This window comes from Myodes glareolus, chromosome 19, assembly GCF_982192425.1.
Source record: "Myodes glareolus chromosome 19, mMyoGla1.1, whole genome shotgun sequence".
Taxonomy (NCBI): Eukaryota; Metazoa; Chordata; class Mammalia; order Rodentia; family Cricetidae; genus Myodes; species Myodes glareolus.
Window position 1 is genome coordinate 15,028,715 of NC_142044.1, and position 9,887 is coordinate 15,038,601.

At 39.1% G+C, this 9,887-nt stretch overlaps 1 non-coding gene across 1 annotated transcript; it reads left to right on the forward strand.

Annotated features, from left to right (window-relative positions):
• Window positions 1–4,957: 4,957 nt before the first annotated feature.
• Window positions 4,958–5,063, forward strand: LOC125415278 (U6 spliceosomal RNA). The gene has a single exon (XR_007236594.1). It is a non-coding gene; the product is annotated as a U6 spliceosomal RNA (small nuclear RNA).
• Window positions 5,064–9,887: the final 4,824 nt, after the last annotated feature.

Here is a 9,887-nt window from a genome sequence, read left to right on the forward strand (position 1 = left end):
ATATTAGAAGTTACCCTCAAGACTGTTCAAAGGAAGCACCTTTAGCCATAATGAAAGAAAGGCAGTAAGACACGGTAGTCCCCTTGTCTCCCATTCCTTGTATAATAGCCAAGCTGCATCAAAGGTGTTTGCTATAGATTGTGTCTTGTCTGTTCTAGTTTTGTCTTGTCTTTTTCTGTTTTGTTTACATTAAAGGGTGTGTGTTATACAAGTTTCATGAGACCTTTCCATGTCACTTATTTCCATACTTCTGAAAATGTAGTCAGGGAGGACTTGCGTGATCATTCTACTCCTAATAGAAGAATTCACTTAAGAGAACCAGGAGGGGGGTCAAATAATAAACCTGGACCCCATGAATCTTAGGGGCAAGTGTTGTATCTGTTGCACTGAGATATCACTTGCACAGAAGCAAGAGTCTGGAAAACTCTTGGAAAAGCCTTGAAAAATCAGCTTCTTCAAACCCATTTCTGAACTGCTGACAGTTCTGGAAAAATAAGCCACATTAGAAAATGGGAAGGATCATGGGTTCTTAATAAAACCTGCCAAACTTAAGGGATGTTTATTCTGAAACTTTCATTGATTTAAAAGTACATAGAAAGACGCCTTATTGAAAAGTCAGGTTGGAGGACAAAAAACATGGCTCAGCCAGCCAAATTCTTGCTGCCCAAATGCATGGGGGCCTGAGTTCCGATCCCCGGTACCCATGTGAAAAACTCAATGTAGCCCATATGCACTTGTCTTCCTAGTACTGGGGAGGTGAGAGCAGAGGGCTTTGGAAGCTTGCTGACCAGTTCATCTAGTTGAATCAGTGAGCACCAGGTTCAGGGAGAGACCCTGTCTCAAAAACCAAGGTGGAGAGTGATAGACACACACGTACACAAACGCATAAATGAATAAATAAGTAAGTAAAAGTCATGTTGATACTCACCATGTATTGAAACCAGAAGTGTCTGTGTGCGTGCGTGCGTGTATATGTGTCTGTGTGTGTCACTTATGGAGAAAAATATAAATAAATATCTTAGATCAGAAGTAGTTTTCAGACACCATGTAGAATTTTGGCTGAGATCTTTATATTATTCTCTTTTTTCTTCACTAGATAGAAAGAGAAAACAACCTAGGGAGGTCGTGTCTTTAAATGCAAAATAGCTACAAATTATTTTTAAAACATTGTCTTCGTATTTTAAATTAAATTGAAATATTATATATATAATATTAGACTGCCACCCCATTTTTGCCAACATGTGTTTGTCCATGGGACACAGAGTATGAAGTCAGTGAAGCTTTTCTTACTCCAGCATACATTTTCATTTTGCCTTCCATGCACTCCAGCCAGATGAGTGGGCAGTTATTTTGAAGGTTGACAATCTGCTCCAAGTTTCAGAAAACAGGCAAATCCATCAGGAAAGAACAAAAAAGATTTGTGATCCTAGTTCAGAGGATGGAGATTATGTGGGCTTTCGTATGAAAAGGACCCTTGAGGAAAAAAAAAAAAGAATCCTGGCACTGTTATTTAATGGCATTGTAATCTTGGGGAAGTTGTTGCTGTTGACTGTGCCTTCATTTCTCCACTTTTAGGATGGGGTAGTGGACATCTCCCCGAGCTGTGCTGGTGATTAGTGAGGCCATTAAACACTTAACTTAGTGCCTGACAAGCTTCATGTGTTCTCAATCCTGCATTCCCATGTCCTGTCTCCTCTTTTCCACTGCTCATGCATGTTTCTTTATTGTACTGACTTTTTGTTTTCTGTTCTGAAACAAATAGACGACTGGTAGCTATTTTTGATACTATGATAGCTATGGAATCTGTGGTACCACTCAAACATCCCGTGTCTGGACCTCATGAGTTAGTTATTCAGCATTACTGGACAAACCGGAGCATCTCGGATGTTACTAAATGGAAGAACTGTTAGGTGAAATGCCCCATCAATCCCAGATACCCTACCACAAAGCTGTGTGCCATCACTGGAATCTGTTGACCTAGTTACACCATCTCTAATTCTATTCCTGATAGCCTATAATTAGGATGGTCTGAAATAGCCTGCAAACCCTCAGTGCCAGCATTCATCCCAAAAGGCAAGTCGCAAAACCTTCAATACAGCCTTTTCTGAAATTTGCTTTTAAATCAACAGATTTGACAATATTTCAACATGGAGAGTGGCGGAAAGGGAGAAGGAAGGAGGCAGGGTAGCTAGAGGAAAGTCAGAATGGTAGAAAAGGGGAAGAGAAGAGAAGAGAGAGGAGAGAGGGGAGGAACATCATTTCTCATTTTTGTATGTTTCATCAAAATGTAGAGCAAGCTCTTCCCCAAATTCATTAGCAGGTATCTCAGATCTGTGAGAAAAGTTTGGGAGGGTCACCCCAAAGAAAATAACCCCTAGAAATAAATAAAACAAGCAAATCTTTATGTCCACACAGTTTCTGGGTCTAGTACGAACATAGAATCCCTTCGGAAACAACTAAGCATGAATATAACAGAATTTTCAACCCCAACTGTCCCCTATCCTCCCCTCCCACCCCCGGCCCCCACAAATAGAACGTCAGAAACGCAACACCTATCAAATATTTCCTCAGAAATGCCAGATTGCTGGGATTTTCAAGAGTTCTACTTTTTTTTTTCTTCCCTTTTTGACATTTAGACAGATTGAGTCTGAGAGAGGAAGTGACTCCAGCCCAGACTGCCCCGCACCACTGTCAGAGGAAATAACTGAAGCAAAATGAAGTGATAATACACTGTAGAATATTTAACAGAGAAAGAAGCAGGGAAAATGGCAATCTGAGAATATACAACTGGGTCCCCGAAATAGATGCAGTGCAAGAGCAGCCGCCAACTACAGTCGATCAGGAAATGGTCGAATTACCTTTTACTCTGCGGGCTGTGTGTTGACATAGGAGCACTTACACCCCGATAGTCAGGGGAGCTGGCTCTTTCCCCCCAGTTTCTGGTATCATTTGTCACAAAGTCCGCCAGCTTCCCTCTCTACCCCTTTCTGTCTACTCATCGGCGAGAGAGCTGGTAAGTGACCACTTTAATGACTGCTGCCTCCCGTGGTGCCAGGCATGACAGAGAAAGTACAACCCTAGGCCCTTATGTCACAGCGTGAATGGAATCAGAAAGGCCAAGGGAGGATATTAGCAAGGCTCTTTCCATTCTGGAGAAGACTCAAGGTGACTGGGGACGTTGAGATTTTTCTGCCCAAGGAAAGATTTGATAAATAGGGTGGTGAAGGAAAACCGCAGCCCCCTTCTGAGAGCTTAATGAGAAAACTGCTGCCTCCTGGGGGACTGGAAAGAGAGTGCTGAGGTGGTATCCTCCCATCATGCAAAAGTGGAAACTTTGCCAAGACAAGCTTTCTTCATCCCCTGAAAACTTCAGAGAAAGGAGCGTTGCTTAGAATGGGGGATTGTTTTGAAGATCCCTACCATCCTTTATTCACAAACGGGTGGTGTTTGGCAAGTGAAGAAGCACAGTGTGTCCTTTCCTTCATTGACTGAGAGCTCTCTCTTTTCTCTGCTGGCAAATTTCCTCTCCATCTTTGGGATGAGGCTGACTGGTAAAGGACTCCACTACCCACTAAGCCTGAGAACATCACCAAGATCGAGGCTAGGCGAATGTTCCAACCTCGCTCTCATTCTCCCTTAATTCTTCTCTCACGCTCTTACCTTTCTTTCTTCCTTCTGTCCTTTCTTTTCTGTCTTCATTTCAACTCATGAATGACCTTTAATATCTTACAGCACATAAAAGCCAAAATCATGTTCCAGAGGTTTAAGGGGAGACATGACTTGGGAAACATTACAAGTAATGGCCAACAGGATCAGCTACGGGATTTCCCTGGGATAATTATCCACTGAAGAATACACATACATACAGTGGAGAGTTTTTCACTGTAAAACAAAATAATTGGGCCTGATTCCTAGATGCAGAAAATGAAGTGACTTTAAGCCCTCTGTCAAGTTTCTCCAGCTGTGTGAATGTCATCAGTGAAATGGTGACCATAATTTGTGGTGATGAGATACTAAGATGTGGGGACAGAGTAGAATTGGAAGATGTTTCACTCAAAGTTCCTCTTAAAATTTTGTAGTACTTAAGACACATTCATTCAGTCACTGTGATTAAAAAAAAAAAAAAGAGGGTGTGTAGTCTAGAGAGAAGGCTCTGCTACTAGGGGCCCCTGTGGATCTTGTAGATGACCCTGGGTCCGTTTCCCAAGACCCACATGACAACTCATAGCCACTTATAGTGTTCACCTCAGGGGGTCCAATCCTCCTCCCTTATAGTCTGGAGATCCTGCACACATGTGTGAATAAACACTCACCCAGGCAAACACATGTTCATATCAAATAAATGTAAAAATCTTTTCTGATGCCAAAGAAAAGGCTTTGTGGTTAAGAGCATTGCTGTTCCTACAGTGAGTCTGGGTTGGTTTCCAGAACCCCTGTCAACTAGCTCACAACCACCTGCCATTCCAACTCCAGGGATTCATCTCTCTCTTCAAAACTTCTGTGTTTTCAAACACACACATGATGTGGGAGTCCCCTCTGTGCGCTGTGATTACCATTAATAAATAAAGAAACTGCTTTGGGCCTATAGCAGGGCAGAAGTTAGGTAGGCAGGGAAAAACTACGCTCAATTCCGGGAGGAAGAAGGGCGGAGTCAGAGCCAGACACCCTCGAGCCACCACCAGAGTCAGACATGCTGAAGCTTTAGCCGGTAAGCCACAGCCACATGGCAATATACAGATTAATAGGAATGGGTTAAAATAAGAGTTAGCCAATAGAAAGTTAGAGCTAATGGGCCAAGTAGTGGTTTAATTAATACAGTTTCTGTGTGATTATTTCATGTCTAAGCTAGCTGGGTGACCAGAACAAACAAGTGCCCTCCTTCCAACACACGCACACACACAGACACACACACACACACAATGCACATAAAAGATAGCAAGCATTCTTGCTTCTGCAGCATAATGCTCAGTTTATCATATACTAAAATTGGAATGATACAAAGAAGATTAGCATGGTCCCTGCTCAAGGATGAAAGGCAAATTCATGAAATGTTCCATATTTTAAAATAAAGTAAAAATAACAAGCTACAACAAATTTTTCCTCTCAAAAAGTTTGCAAACAGATTATCGCATTATTTCTTAAAATGATTCTAGTTACATGTTATTTAATAAGTTGAAATATTTTTATTTCATAATCATGAGGATTTAAAAATATTGATGAAAATTATTTTGAATATCTACTTAAACTTTAATATAAAATATCTATGATGCATAATGTATTTAATATCAAATACATGATTTGAATTATCTTTTATGGATGGGCATATTAATAAGTTTACATAAACTTTTAGTAGGAAACTAAAAGTTTTTTTTATTAGGAGTTAAATTAAAATTATTTTTTGGGATTCAGGAAAAACATTTGAAATTTTAAGAAGACTTATTGATAATTGAGTAAAATTACTTTTAACACTTTAATTTATATTGTCCTCTTCTATTTTATCTGATAAATTTGTCATTTTAAGTTTTAGCTTTAATTATAGTGCTTGCACAATTTATCATTGGTAATTGGAGGTCTCTTTTATTTAATATCTATAAGGTACCAAACATGCTTTCTGTATTTAATTCTTAATTTAATCTTCTAAGGAAGATGAAGAAATCCACATTCAAACATTCTAAAAATGGGCTAACCCCAAGTGCCAAAGCTGACTTTGAACTTAAGCTTGCTTCTCCCCAGTTCTGTCCTTTTAACCTGATAGCTCTTAGCCTTAACACATGGTATACATGATATCGCATCCTTGTGTATTTTCCACCTTAAGATGATAAAAAAATTTCTAAAAACAGGTTTCAACACAAAAGAGTACTATAACAGTAAATTGTAAATTTTAACTAAAAATCAAAGTTAAAGTTAATCTTTTCTTTTTGGCTAATGAAAATAATCCTGGTTTGTGCCACTGGTGAAAACAGACACTATTTGCTTTGAGAGCCCTAAATTTTTTTGCTAGTTCTACATCTTACATATTGTTATGATTTTCATTTTGATGAGGCTGTACGATCTTGTCGTGGTATTCCCCTGTGCTCTGTTCTTGGACATTAATTATATGAAAATAGAACAATTTTCCCATACAAAGGAAAGGGATGGGACAAGGGAGAGACTGACTGTCTCAATGACTCTGCTTCTGCCTGCTGCACAGGGCACTGTTTGAACTTGGAGTGATTAGCTGGCATGAGGAGTATCAAAAGCATGCTCCATGGATGAGAGACAGGAGAGCAGTCCCCGCCATTACACTGGCAATTGCCCATCTGCTTCAGAAGGAAGTGTTTAACCTGCAGGTAATCATGGGGTAATAGTTTGATAGTTTTAAATTCTTTCCGGGGTGGGGGCAGAGTTGGGATGAGAGTGGCTAACGGTGCAGACTTGCAGCTTCCCTGACAGGCCCATGGCACCACAGGCAAAGCCAGTACAATTTTGAGCATCTTCTCACAAAACAAACCAGGATAATGGTGCCATTCAATGAAATAAATTCAAATACAGACTCCAAACTCTAGCATTTCCTTAAATAGATAGAGTGGCATTCGATGAAATGTGTAGTGTGTCACCGTTCATGTTCCTCCATTCCTTTCAGAATCGTTCAGTCATGATTACTGCAAAGGGATTCATTTGGAAACTTTTACTTATAAGCTATTTTATAGTTCATTTACATGTTACCTCGTATATTAGTCATGTGTTTTTATGCCTTTTGAACTTGTCTATTTTTCTGGGTTACAGTTAAATCCTACATAGCTTTAAAGGAGAAGGATGTTCTTGTCAATTAGATTTCTCCCTTATTATGTGGCAAGATTGGTGTATAAATCTTCTGGGTTGCTACAGCCATGTCAATAGCTTCAAACTGGAAGTAAGTCAGTTATGGACAAATTTCACATTTAAATGTTTCTTTGTTTTTATGATTAAAGAGTTTCTTTATGATACAACCTCAGATTTGTTTTCTGACAAATAATTTTTAAAAAATGAAAACTGTGTGTTCCCAGCAAGAAGAACACTTAAGCAGATATGTTATATCTGTATGTCTAGCGTCCCATTAGTTCCTTATGGGGACTTGAATATTCCAGAACATAGAAAACTAGGGAATTTAGAAGCAGTGAATTCCTCTGCCACTTTTTAGCAGTTTCAGTAAATCCAAAATCAACATGTCATGTAGATAGCATACAAATTATTAATATTAACCTACTCATACATTTAGCAAATGCTATATTTTTAAGTGGCTTACAATGTTTAAAAAACTATTCTGAGCTCCTATGGATGCTTCAGTGAATGAACATAAGACACAATATAAGAAAACAAAAATGTTTCCGGCTCTCAAATAGTTCACATAGTTGTAGGACAAATAAGAAATCTGCAGAAAGAATACGTAGCAAAGAATACGTGCAAAATAGACAGAAATAGATAATATTTATTTATTTTTATGCTAAGGTAAAATCAGAAAAAGGTAAATGTACACGACGCAGAGAGTGTTGAAATTTTAGATAGAGTGTCATTAAAGATCTCGAAGAAGAATGGAAGTATCTATGGGAACTATCTATGGGAAAACTATCTATGGGAAAACTATCACAGACAAGCGCTGTCTGTCTGGTACAGTACCCATTAGTTCTTCTGGGTAACAGCTAAGGAACCCCACCATCAAATAGAAGGTAAATGACTCTGCTCTCAAAGGAAAGATAAGACAAATCTAAAGTTTCCAAAGAGGGGAGCAAGAGAAGCAGCCATACAGAGTGAGTGTGGCTGAACTCTGTGTAAGGGATGTATGGAGGAGAACTAACAAGAACCAGGGCTCTTAGAACCCTGCTGGAGTTTTAAGACATCCTTTGAGAGAGATGGAAAACCTTGGGAATGCTGAGTGGAAGGGTGCTCTAGTCTGCTTTGTGCTATGTCAAGGTCACTCTGACTGCTGTTTTGAGAATGAGGTAAAAGAGCCAAGAGCATGAGACAGGAGACCATTGCAATCATCCAGGACAAGGGAGTAAGAGTTTGGAGCAGTACATTATCAGAGTACAAAGTGGTAGATTAAGTTCTTGATAAGATACTGCAGCAAGACAAAGGCATAAAAACTACGTAGAGATCTTTTCACATCCCAGAGTCTGGAAAACCATGCCAAGATGTTAGGGTTTGACTGCCTGAACTAGATAGCACGTGTGAATATCTGTTTCTCCTCCCTGTATCTGCTCTGATGCTAGCACTCCATCTTGTCCTCCAGCATGTACTAACTGCAGTCCCTAAAAACAGGGAAGTAACGTTCTGATGCTGCATAATATTGATTGTGTATCTGGTTAACATTGAATGGGAGAGATAGAGCAATACAGTCATCACTTAGGACAATAAATACCCACCAACTGATTCTTCTGTACTATTATTAAGGGTACAGTACTTAACAGGGGTTTTGATTGATAGGCAGTTCTACTTATGGAGGTTATGAATACCACAGAGTTGAGCTAGAAGGTACACAATAGCTGTGATAGACACATAAGATCCAAATTCTGCTGCTTTATCTACACCATTTCGCTTGCCATTCAGCAATCAGATCGTGAATCTACAACTATTACCAGATCTAATTCTTCCAATTTCTCCAGCTGACAGAGTGAGAATTGACTTCATAAAGAGTCCAAACTGCAATGTTCATGAGACGACTTTTGGGTTCATGAGACAAACACTTATAAAATGAACAAATGGATCTGGAGATGACTGATCAGTTAAGGGCACCGACTACTCTTCCAGGAGATCCAGATTCCTAGCACTGATGTGGTGGCTCACAACCATCTGTAACTCAAATCCCAAACATTGACATCTTCCTCCAGCCCTCACAAGGTCAGGAAAGCATGCGGTACATAGACACATACAAGAAGGCAAAAGCCCCATACACATAAAATTTTTAATATTTTAACTGAATAAATGTAAACATTTATAGGTTTGAGGTAAGGCAAATGCATTTTGCCCTTCCATATTTCAAATAAGCTCAGGTAAAAATTTCCTTCATTATTAGTCTGGTTCCCAGTTTCTCTTTACTGCTGAGGAAGGCAAAAATTGGGGCTCGAGTTCAAGGGCCAAGAAAAGGGAAGATCCATCAGGCTGACAATTTGGCTGTATGATACTGTAACTGCTGTTCTGATATAACTATAAAGAAAGCACATTTAATTTTCATATAAATCAAGTAGCCAATAATATGGGAAAGGAAACCTTATCTTTTCCTCAGGTTTGTCCACAGATAGGTAAAAGACAACATGAGAATGCTCAAATTCTCTTTTTTGATAGCATTGTTCTAAAATCTTACGAGAGATAATGTTTTCTGTTGTTTTAAATACTACCGTAAATACAAACTAGATAAATTAAACTCATTTTAGTCACAATCACTTCAACAAGCATTAGTTGATAAGATCTCTTCCCTCGTGGCAGAAAGTACTGGGAAAAATTTCTCATGAAAGTTGCAGATTGTACTCTTCATAAAGTCAATTCTCACTCCGTCAAATAAAAAATATTTGAACACAGAGATTTGAAAGGAGTGAGAACAAAGACGATAAATTTTGCTATTTTGCATCTTCCACTCTGAGTGTCAAGAGCCTGTGCAGAAACAGTAATGTCTGGAGATGCAAGTAGTTTCATGGAGTCTGTTGAGGAGTATAACTCGGGAGCACTCAGACAACTTTTCTGTCTTTCCTTTGACTTGGCGCACAGAACAGTCGTCAAGAGCGTGACCATTAATCATAAAGCCAATCCACTGATTCCTCAGGCTCCAAGAAAATCACTTAATCCACTTCCACATTTGGCTGAATAATTTTATAAAGGAAATAATGATGACAGACTAACAAATGAAGAAGCATACAGCATGTGGTAAGTAACCT